This window comes from Dendrobates tinctorius, unplaced genomic scaffold, assembly GCF_039654945.1.
Source record: "Dendrobates tinctorius isolate UK_male_01 unplaced genomic scaffold, ASM3965494v1 ptg000098l, whole genome shotgun sequence".
Lineage (NCBI taxonomy): Eukaryota > Metazoa > Chordata > Amphibia > Anura > Dendrobatidae > Dendrobates > Dendrobates tinctorius.
Window position 1 is genome coordinate 22638649 of NW_027361766.1, and position 11660 is coordinate 22650308.

General features: G+C 42.0%; 1 long non-coding RNA gene across 1 annotated transcript; it reads right to left on the reverse strand.

Moving 5' to 3' along the window:
- Positions 1-2632: 2632 nt before the first annotated feature.
- LOC141099108 (uncharacterized) lies at positions 2633-3626 on the reverse strand. The gene is made up of 2 exons (XR_012234412.1): positions 3520-3626; positions 2633-3149 (listed from the first exon to the last, which is right to left on the reverse strand). It is a non-coding gene; the product is annotated as an uncharacterized lncRNA (long non-coding RNA).
- Between the last annotated feature and the right edge of the window lie 8034 nt (positions 3627-11660).

Consider the following 11660-nt stretch of genomic DNA (forward strand, 5'->3'; position numbering starts at 1 on the left):
TCAGGCTTAACTTTCTTAGTTTGACACCAAATAAAGATTAAAGGGAACCTGTCACATTGAATACGCAGTCTGTTTTGCCAGCATCATGTCACAGCGCCTGAGGAGCTGGGCAGATTTGTGTATAGGTTTGTGAGTAAGGTTCTGTAAAACCTGCATTTTTTTTCACTTTTCAGTAAAATCATTTTTTTCCCTTTATTCCTTGCTAATGATGAGCTTAACAGGTAGTGATCCTCATTGGTGGTTGAAATAAAATGTAAGTTCTACTAAATCTTTTCCTACTTGTATATGAATCTGTTCAGCGCCTTCTGCTCTATAATATGCTGACCTTAGATTGCACAGCATTTCCAAGCTGTCTGTTTTCCTTTTGGCCTTAAAATGCCTATTTCTAAGATAAACCTTTGATGACCAACAGAGCCATGCATTGTAGATTCAAGCAGATTTTTGGATGACTTGCATTTTTCTATGTAAGTCTTGAGCTTTTACAACTACTGGGTTAAGTCGGGCCATACACAATAGATGGCAGTCGGCCAAACGATGCTTCATCGCCAGCCATCTCAGTCGTATCTCCCATATACAGAAGCACTCGGCCAACAAAGCACTCTTATGTTCTCTATGATAAAGCAGCTTCTGATGGGTCGGCCTGGAGATTATAATATATAAAGACGTTTTGGCACAACTTCAAAGTGGTGGTGCACAAGTAGGGTCCCAATCCGTATGCTAGTATAAAAGAACTTGGCACACACACTTGTGTGTGCCAAGTTCTTTTATACTGGCCTAGAGATTATGTCCAGAAGATCAATACGATTGCCAGTGTGAAATCAGACATGCCCAATCGACATCTCTCCGATGAGAAAAATCAGTTGACCGGATGCCCCATACACCTTAGTGTCATCTGAACCTGTTTGGCTGACGTTAATCTAATGTGTACGGGTGTAAATTTTTATATAAGAGATTGAAGCTGTGGCTTGGTGTCATCATACATTCACACAATAGTTCAGTAACTCTTTTAAAATTCTGTTGTTTTTAACCCTTGCAATATTACTATGTAGATCTTTTTTTGTGGCGTTTTGGTGTCGATCCTTTAATAAATTACTCATAGTCATATCCCATCTTGGCAAAATGATTGGTATATCAAATATCTGCTTGAAATATTAGGTTCCAAAGATTAATGATGGGTTTGAGAGGATTTTTTTAGAGAGTATTTTTTGACATTTGTTAATTGTAGGCCTTAGGCCTTGTATTTAAGATTATTGGCTGTATTGATAAAAAACGACAGAGATTGTATTCAGGAAATGCCGCTCTGAATGTTTTCTAAAAAAAAGTTTAGATCTTTTTTTGTATGTGAAATGCTGTGATAACTTAAATGATGTTGCTGACAAATTATTTGTGAACTGTGAATGTTATATAATAAAAAGACAATAAAGTTTATTGAAAACAAATGTTGAGTGGTGGTGTCAAGCACCTGATTTGCAGGTGTGAAATGTCACTAAAATTGTAAATGGGATTACAAGTCTTCAGAACTGATCCTAGGAGGGGGCTTGAATTTTACCAACTAAATGGTTAAGAAGTTTGGAAAACATGCTTCTACTTGCTAATTTTATACAGTGGATATAAAAAGTATATACACCCCTGTTAAAATGCCAGGTTTTTGTCATGTAAAAAAAATGAAGGTGAAATCCATGTTCAGCTTTTTAGTAGGAGTCTGGACGTTTTAATTCAAAATTAGTTGATATTTGAAACTGTTCATAATTCCCTCCACCATGACTAGAGCCCCAGTTCCAGCTACCAAGAAAACAAAGTATTCAAATGAATAGGTCAGGGGAAAAACAGAGCACTATCCATGTGTCACCATCCATCCATGTGTCACCTGAGTGCTGTTTGTTTGTTACAGCACAAATGAAAAACAGTTTGTTTTTTTCTTGGATACCTGAATGAGACCTTATCAGAACAAAATTTTTCAATCCCATAAGCTGGCCATACACAATACCAACAGCTATTTAATGTGCATTGGCCTAGGCTACTTTCACATTTCCATTTTTAAACATCAGGCGCGATGCGGCAAAAAATGTAAAAACCAGATCCGGCGCCGGTTGCCACCGGATCCGGCTTTTTTCCCATAGAGTAGCATTATCGCCGCATTGCGCCTGATGGCCATGCGGCGTGTCCGACTTTTGTCGGATACGGCAAAAAATGTCTGTCCGGCGTCTGCAAAAAAAACGTTCCCTGCAACGTTTTGTGACAGCGCCGGACTGCTTTTTTCCACAGCGCATGCCCGAAGACTCTCTCTCCCTCTCCCGCACCGTCTCCAGCCTAAACAGATGATCCGGTGGGCTGCGGCTTCTACCGGATCACGTTTGACAACTTTTCGCCGCAGCCCGCCGGATTTGAAAAACTGAAATGTGAAAGTAGCCTTAATCTGGTGGATACATGCAGTCCTTACCTTCTCTGGTTACTATTTTACTGGGAAAATATGGCATTTTGGCCTCTAAGAATGGAATTAATTTACAAGCTGACATAGAACAAATCATGACGGCTGAGATGACCAGTAGATATTCTTTCAGCTAGTCACAGAGGCCAATTGTTGCCCCACCCAGCCTCTAACAGTCTTGGACACAGAGCGGACATCTCACCATCCTGGACATCTTTTATTACTTGCCTGTGCTTTAGTATGTGTACAACCAACATTTACAACAGTTCTCCAAAAAAAAATCAGTGTGCAGCAGTAAACTATGAAAGATAACATTAGCAAGGATGGTGAGCGCACTGAAAACTATGTCCTACAAGAAACAATTAAAGATCTGGGATTGCTTAGCATGCAAAAAAAAGTAAGAGGAGACTTAATAACTGTCTACAAATATCTGAAGGGATGTCACAGTGTAGAGGAATCATCATTATTCTCATTTGCTTATGGAAGCAGGAGAAGCAATGGGATGAAACTGAACAGGAAAACATACAGATTACATATTAGAAAACACTTTTCGACAGTGAGGGTGATCAATGAGTGGAACAGGCTGCCACGAGAGGTGGGGAGTTCTCCTTCAATGGAAGTTTTCAAGCACAAGCTGGACAGACATCTGTCTGAGATAGTTTGGTGATTCCTGCATTGAGCAGGGGGTTGGACACGATGGCCCTTGAGGTCCCTTCCATCTCTGGATTGGAGAGAAAAGTAGAGGGAAACAGATTTTTTGCGCACACCTAAAATATATTAATCATTCAATTATACTGAAACAACGAATAGCCAAAACAACAGTCAGCAAAATCAGTAAAAACGTGATTAAAAATGTACATACATAAGAAACAGAATATGGACCCTGGACAAGATAGTCCAAAGGGTCTATCAGAACAGGCAAACTTTTAATAGAGTGATGTATGCATAAACATTGAAATAGATCAGATCATGAAGATAGAAATAGAGTAAATAGAGAATAAATACCATAAATTCATATAAATAGATGAAAACATACAGTAATATAACATCAATAGAATAAATCAGCAGACATGATTTTCAGTGTAATTTACCAGGGTAATCCAGGATCTCTATTGCTTCTAGGACCCAACGTGTGTCGCTGCTTGCGGCACCTTTGTCCAACTCTAACATTCTCTGATTCTGTGAGTCAGGACAGGTGTCTAAAAGGGATGGAGTTTAACATGTATAAAAGAGACAGTCAGATAGAGGGTAGTTACATTGCTTTTTTCTACGTTTCCTCCTGAAAGAATTGCACTTTAGGGACAATATGCATTCAGTGAGTATTTTCTATACATTTTTTAACATAGAAACTGTGGCACTAAAGCTGTAGGTCAAGCCACAACATTTTTAGTTACTGATGTGTTTTTTTGTTTTATTTGTGATGGATGATGGATGGGTATGGCATGTTGACCCCTTATAGCTCTATAGCTATTAGACTGTGGGTTTATTTATTAAATCAAGATAACCTGTACAATGTAATTTTCTAAAGACTGTAATAAATCTAAAAATTATTTCTCTAATATAAAAAAGTTGGCAGTGACATTGCAGACTAGTACGTACATGGAACTTTGGCAGCCTTTGACTTCAATACAGCCAAAAGCTTTTTTAATCACTTAATCAAACAATACGCTTGGACCTTAAATGGTTGATTAACCTTGTGTATGGAGTGTTGAGCTGCGTGCACACAGGAAAGTAATGATAATTTTATTTCTATGGTGCTCACAGCACTTTACAATTCAGAGGGTAAATGTACAAACAATATCAGACATTACAGAGTAAGGGTCCCGTTTCACATAGCGATGCACCAGCGATCCCAACGATGCGACCTGGTAGGGATCGCTGGTGCGTTGTCCCACAGCAGCTATTCTGAAAGATTCCAGCCTGCGTCCCTGAGTTCTGCTCATCGGCGTCAAGCACAGCGATGCATGCTGGCCAGCGGGACGCCGACGATAACAAAATGGCCCAGGACATTAGAGCACGATCAGCGATATCCAGCAGGGGGGCCAGTCGCCGCGATGTGTTACATGTGGCGCATTAGCGATCTCGCTGTGTAAGACGGAGCCTTAATACATAGCTCAAGAAATACCAAGGGGAGTGAGAGTCCTGCTCCCAAACTTATAAGTAGTGATGAGCGAACGTGCTCCAATAAGGTGTTATCTGAAAATGCTCGGGTGCTAATCTTCAACGTGCTCAGAAAATATGTTAGAGTCCCTGCGCCTACATGTCTCGTGGCTGTTCGACAACTACAACACATGCATGGATTGCCTGTTTGCTAGGCAATCTCCGCATGTGAGGTGGCTTTTAAACAGCCATGAGACAAGCAGCCGCGGGGATTCGAGCATATTAATCGAGCACGCCGAAGACACTTGGTTAGCACCCAAGCATGCTCAGATAACACCTTACCCAAGCACGTTTGCTCATCACTACTTAGAAACTATAAAATATCTTTTCAGTTTAAGGCCTCTGACTTTGTTTAGTTTGCATGTGTTGATAATGATTGAACTAAGGGCTCATATAGACGTCCGTGGATCTTGCTCCAGGGAGACCCGTGCCCAGTCCGTACATTGCGGTCCATGATCAGGAAGAGATCCACAGTCGTCTGCATAGGTATTGGACGGTGATGGTATTGGGCAAGATTAATAATCTGTGTGCAATGAGTTGCCAAGTTTTCTGTGTATAAAGCTTAATCACTGTATAATAAAAAAAGTTCATCTTTCTATTATATTTCACGTTCCAATTCCTCTGATTGATGACAGACAATAAAAACATTAGGTTAATCATTTCCTAATTTTTCTAAGTTACTTTTCCTTTATGACTTGTGATTTTCGCTGATTTTTTTAGCACCAAATTCATCAAAATGATGCACTCAGTTCTTGAATTTTGCACGACGTCCAAAATTGTCTTTATTGTCTTTAAGTGTGTTTTATGACTTCAAGAAATACGTGAAAAAAGCTGGCATACATAAAATTATTATATGGGGGACTGGAGTAGAATTTCACCAAATTTTCATGAATCTGCCTAAAACATCTGGAAAATCCACATTGACATAAAAAGCTGAAAACTAAACCACAAAACAATTAGAATAAAGTCACAAGTTGCCTGATGAAATTGTTGCAAATCAAATGTCACTTAGGCCAGGATCACAAATGCGAGAAATATGTCTCGCATGTTAATACCCGGCACTGCCACCGGCACTTGGATCAGCGTGTGCGGCCGCATAGCAATACATGGAGCTGCAGGCTCCGCTCCTGAGTGCCAGCAGCAGTGCTGGGTATTAACAGGCGAGACTCGGCCGTATTACTCGCATGTGTGATCCCGTCCTAACTGAGAGGAATTAATGCGAAAAAATGTCTAGAAATGAAACGATAAATCGAGCCCATTGTTCTTTACAATTAAATGCTGAACACCTTCCTGAAGAAGTCATACTTAAACATATGCCAGTATAGAAAATCGTCAGAATTTAATGTAACAGCAGTATAAACCTTTCTCTTGTTCTGGACAATTACACATACACTCTAAAATTTTCAGATGGTAAAGGCTCATGCAGATGTGTGTGCAAATCAGTCTGATATCAGACTGTAATGCATTTACAAATTTCCTGACCAGATTGTGAAGGCTTCATGTATTTCTATGAGGCTATCATGCTCAGGTCAGGAGAGCAGCAGCTATCCGTGCATTGTGGTCCGAGACCCGAGTAATTTGATCCTTTCAGTAGCGTAGCTACCAGGGGGGCAGAGGGTCCGGTGGCCCCGGGCCCCGCGCTCTGAGGGGGCCCACCCGGAGCTACGCTACTGTAGCTATTGGCATCGCAGCGTGCCGATACAGTTACATTCTGCGGCAGAGCAGGGAGAATCGATCTCCCTGCTCTGCCACCCTGCCACATCCAGTGCCAGCAGTGGGCCCCCCACCTGTCATCGATCGCAGGTTCAGCTGCGGATACAGCTGACCTCCCATCATCCTCTTGCTGACAGCGTGCACGATGATGTCACTGCCCGACGCCCGCTGTCAGGAGATGAGCAGGAGCAGTGAGCAGCGCAGGAGCCTGGAGCAAGAGAGGTGAGTACTGGATTTATTTATTTTTTTATGGGGTGCATTATACTACAGTCTGCCTATAGGGGGCTGCCTTATACTACAGTCTGCCTATAGGGGATTGTGGGGCTGCCTTATACTACAGTCTGCCTATAGGGGATGGGGAGGCTGCCTTATACTACAGTCTGCCTATAGGGGATGGCGGGCTGCCTTATACTACAGTCTGCCTATAGGGGATGGGGAGGCTGCCTTATTCTACAGTCTGCCAATAGGGGATGGGGGCTGCCTTATACTACAGTCTGCCTATAGGGGAAGGGGGGTGCTGCCTTACACTATAGTCTGCCTATAAGGGTTGGGGAGGCTGCCATATACTACAGTCAGCCTATAGGGGATGGGGGGTGCTGCCTTATATTACAGTCTGCCTATAGGGGATGGGGGGCTGCCTTATACTACATTCTGCCTATAGGGTGGGGGTGCTGCCTTATACTACAGTCTGCCTATAGGGGATGGGGAGGCTGCCTTATACTACAGTCTGCCTATAGGGGTGGGGAGGCTGCCTTATACTACAGTCTGCCTATAGGGATTGGGGAGGTTGCCTTATACTGCAGTCTGCCTATAGGGGATGGGGAGGCTGTCTTATACTACAGTCTGCCTATAGGGTGGGGATGCTGCCTTATATTACAGTCTGACTATAGGGGATGGGGGACTGCCTTATTCTACAGTCTGCCCATAGGGGATGGGGAGGCTGTCTTATACTACAGTCTGCCTATGGGGGAGTGCTGCCTTATATTACAGTCTGCCTATGGGGGGAGTGCTGCCTTACATTACAGTCTGTTTATTGGGGGGGCTGCAATATACTATTGAGTCTGCCTATTTGGGGCTGCATTATACTGTAGAGTCTGCCTATGGGGGCTGCATTATACTATATTGAGGACTATCTGGTGTATTATACTATATGGAGGCTATCTCGGGGGCCATCATACAGTGTGGAGATTACAGTAAGGAGGCCATCATGCAATGTGGAGATTACAGTGAGGGGGCTATCATACAGTGTTGGAGCCATCATTGGACATACTAAGGGGTCACTATGTATACAGTGAGGGGGCATTATACTGTGTATAGGGGAGCTGTACAGGGGGGAGACTCAGGACATTATTAAATGTAAAGTGGGCACTTATTGTTATAGGGGAACTCAGGTTACTGTAACTGTCAAACGGGGCACACAGAGGGCATTATTACATTCTAGGGGACAAAATGTGGACTCTTTTCTAGGGCACTTGCACCCGGCATTACTAAATTATAAAGTGATGCTTTAGAATTTAGAGGGCACACAGAACCACACTAGGGACACATACAGCAGCAATGGCTCAGCAATGGCGTATCAGGTGCAGTAATAGGGACACATACGGCAGCAGCGGCTTAGCATTGGGGTATCAGGTGCAGTAATAGGGACACATACGGGAGCAGCGACTCAACATTGGGGTATCAAGTGCAGTAATAGGGACACATACGGCAGCAGCGGCTTAGCATTGGGGTATCAAGTGCAGTAATAGGGACACATACGGCAGCAGCGGCTCAGCATTGGGGTATAGCAGGATGAGGGGTTTGTGCAGGTTGGGTATAGATTGTGATGGGGCTGGAATATGAGCAGTGAAACGTGTCTTTGTTGTATTCTTTGTAGCCGAGTCCAGGCTGGAGACGTTGTCATTGTTGGTCTGGGTCTGATGGAAAAGACATGAAAAGTGAACGATTCCATCAGAAAGAACATCAGCAGTAAGTCACCAACTATAACTGTGCAGTAATCACTTATACAGTGCCTTGCGAAAATATTCGGCCCCCTGGAACTTTTCAACCTTTTCCCCCATATCATGCTTCAAACATAAAGGTACCAAATGTAAAATTTTGGTGAAGAATCAACAACAAGTGGGACACAATTGTGAAGTTGAACGAAATTTATTGGTTATTTTAAATTTTTGTGGAAATTCAAAAACTGAAAAGTGGCGCGTGCAATATTATTCGGCCCCTTTACTTTCATTGCCGCAAACTCACTCAAGAAGTTCATTGTGGATCTCTGAATCATCCAATGTAGTTCTAAATGACTATTGATAGTAAATATAATCCACCTTTGTGTAATCAAGTCTCTGTATAAATGCACCTGTTATGAGATAGTCTCAGGGTTCTATTTGATGCACATAGAGCATCATGAAGACCAAGGAACACAACAGGCAGGTCTGTGATACTGTTGTGGAGAAGTTTAAAGCCGGATTTGGATATAAAATGATTTCCAAAACTTTAAACAAACCAAGGAGCACTGTGCAAGCGATCATATTGAAATGGAAGGAGTATTATACCACTGCAAATCTACCAAGACCCGGCCGTCCCTCTAAACTTTCATCTCAAACAAGGAGAAGACTGATCAGAGATGCAGCCAAGAGGCCCATGATCACTCTGGATGAACTGCAGAGATCTACAGCTGAGGTGGGACAGTCTGTCCATAGTCGTACACTGCACAAATCTGGCCTTTATGGAAGAGTGGCAAGAAGAAAGCCATTTCTCAAAGGTACCATAAAAAGTGTTGTTTAAAGTTTGCAACCAGCCACCTGGGAGACACACCAAACATGTGGAAGAAGGTGCTCTGGTCAGATGAAACCAAAATCGAACTTTTTGGTAACAATGCCGAACGAAATGTTTGGCGTAAAGGCAACACAGCTCATCACCCTGAACACACCATCCCCACTGTCAAACGTGGTGGCAGCATCATGATTTGGGCCTGCTTTTCTTCAACAGGGACAGGAAAGATGGTTAAAATTGATGGGAAGATGGATGGAGCCAAATACAGGACCATTCTTGAAGAAAACCTGTTGGAGTCTGCAAAAGACCTGAGACTGGGACGGAGATTTGTTTTCCAACAAGACAATGATCCCAAACATAAAGCAAAATCTACAATGGAATGGTTCATAAATAAACGTATCCAGGTGTTAGAATAGCCAAGTCAAATTCCAGACCTGAATTCAATCGAGAATCTGTGGAAAGAGCTGAAAACTGCTGTTCACAAACGATCTCCATCAAACCTCACTGAGCTCGAGCTGTTTGCCAAGGAAGAATGGACAAGAATTTCAGTCTGTCGATATACAAAACTAATAGAGACATACCCCAAGCAACTTACAGCTGTAATCGCAGCAAAAGGTGGCGCAACAAAGTATTAAGTTAAAGGGGTCGAATAATATTGCACGCCCCACTTTTCAGTTTTCGAATTTCCACAAAAATTTGAAATAACATACATATCGTTCAACTTCACAACTGTGTCCCACTTGTTGTTGATTCTTCACCAAAAATTTACATTTGGTATATTTATGTTTGAAGCATGATATGTGGGAAAAGATTGAAAAGTTCCAGGGGGCCGAATACTTTTGCAAGGCACTGTATGTTTTGTAGGACTGGTAATTATCACTGACCATATAGCGGTAATATCCATGTTGGGCTTTATATAGGGATTATTTTCAGTAACAGCGCAGTCATCTTCTACATCCACTATTAAGGTGCGTCACTGAGTTGTAATCAAGGTTACCTGGTTAGGGGCCCACTCTGAAGTTTTGCCCCCCCTGAACCAAAACCCTAGCTACGCCTCTGGATCCTTTGCATTGTTTTCAGCATCTGAATGTAAGTAAGCATGTTTACATTCACTGACAACAAGCAATGCTATCATGTTGTACAAATTTTTATTTTCTATTACGAAATTCCTTTAAAGCATATGTCCCTACTTATATTTTCTTTTTATGTTGTGATAAAAAACTGGAGCAAGTTCAGAGAAGAACGGCCAGAATGGTGACCGGTCTGCAAATCGTGTCCTATGAGGAACAGTTACAAGATTTGAGAATGTTTAGCATGCAAAAATGAAGACTGAGAGGAGACTTAATAGCTGTCTACAAATATCTGAAGGGCTGTCACATTGTAGCAGGATCAACTTTATTCTCATTTGCACAAAGAAAGACTAGAAGCAATGGGATGAAACTGAATGGGAGGAGACACAGATTAGATAATATAAAAAACTTTTTGACAGTGAGTGTGATCAATGAGTTGAACAGGTTGCCACGAGAGGTGGTGAGTTCTCCTCAATAGAAGTCTTCAAACAGAGGCTGGACAGACATCTGTCTGGGATGATTTAGTGAATCCTGCTTTGAGCAGGGGGTTGGACCAGATGACCCAGGAGGTCCCTTCCAACTCTACCATTATATGACTCTAAAAGCAAAAAAATTAATTGTTACTTTGTTGTGACTGGTGAAAAACTGATGGAAAATTCCAAATTTCTTGAGACCTTACCCAGAATCACAGCATAAGCCAGTACAATGAAGATTTTGATTCTTGGGCTACATTCCCACAAGGAGTATTTGGTGAGGTTTTTGATGTTGCAGATTTTCTACAACATTTTTGCCCCTATTAGCTATTAGCTCAATTAGGCTACTTTTTTTGTATTGTGTTTTTTTCGGGGGGGGGGGGGGGGGGGGTTACATGAATTTCTATCCCTTTTTTGATGCTGTGTTTTTTGTCTTTTTTTGGCATGTCATGTTTTAAATACGGTAAATCTGCTTTGTGTTTTATACTTCCTGGTGTTTGGCTTTGCGGAATCTTCATTGATACAGTCAAGAACAGGGGAGAATAGGTACACAGTAGGGAAAAAAAAGTATTTCATACACTACCGATTTAGCAAGTTTTCCCACCTTCAAAGAATGGAGAGGTCTGTAATTTTTTGCGGAGGTACACTTCAACTGTGTGAGACAAAATCTTTAAAAAAAAATCTAGAAAATCACATTGCATGTTTTTTACATAATTAATTTACATTTTTTTGCATGAAATAAGTATTTGATACAACAGAAGAACAGAACTTAATATTTGGTGCAGAAACCTTTGTTTGCAATTACAGAGGTCAGACGTTTCCTGTAGTTCTTGATCAAGTTTGCACACACTTCAGCAGGGATTTTGGCCCACTCCTCCATACAGATCTTCTCCAGATCTTTCAGGTTTCGAGGCTGTCGCTGGACAACATTAAGTTTCAGCTCCCTCCAAGGATTTTCTATTGGATTCACATCTGCATACTGGCTAGGCCACTCCAGGGCCTTCAAATATGTCTTACGAAGCCACTCCTTAGTTGCCCTGGCTGTGTGTT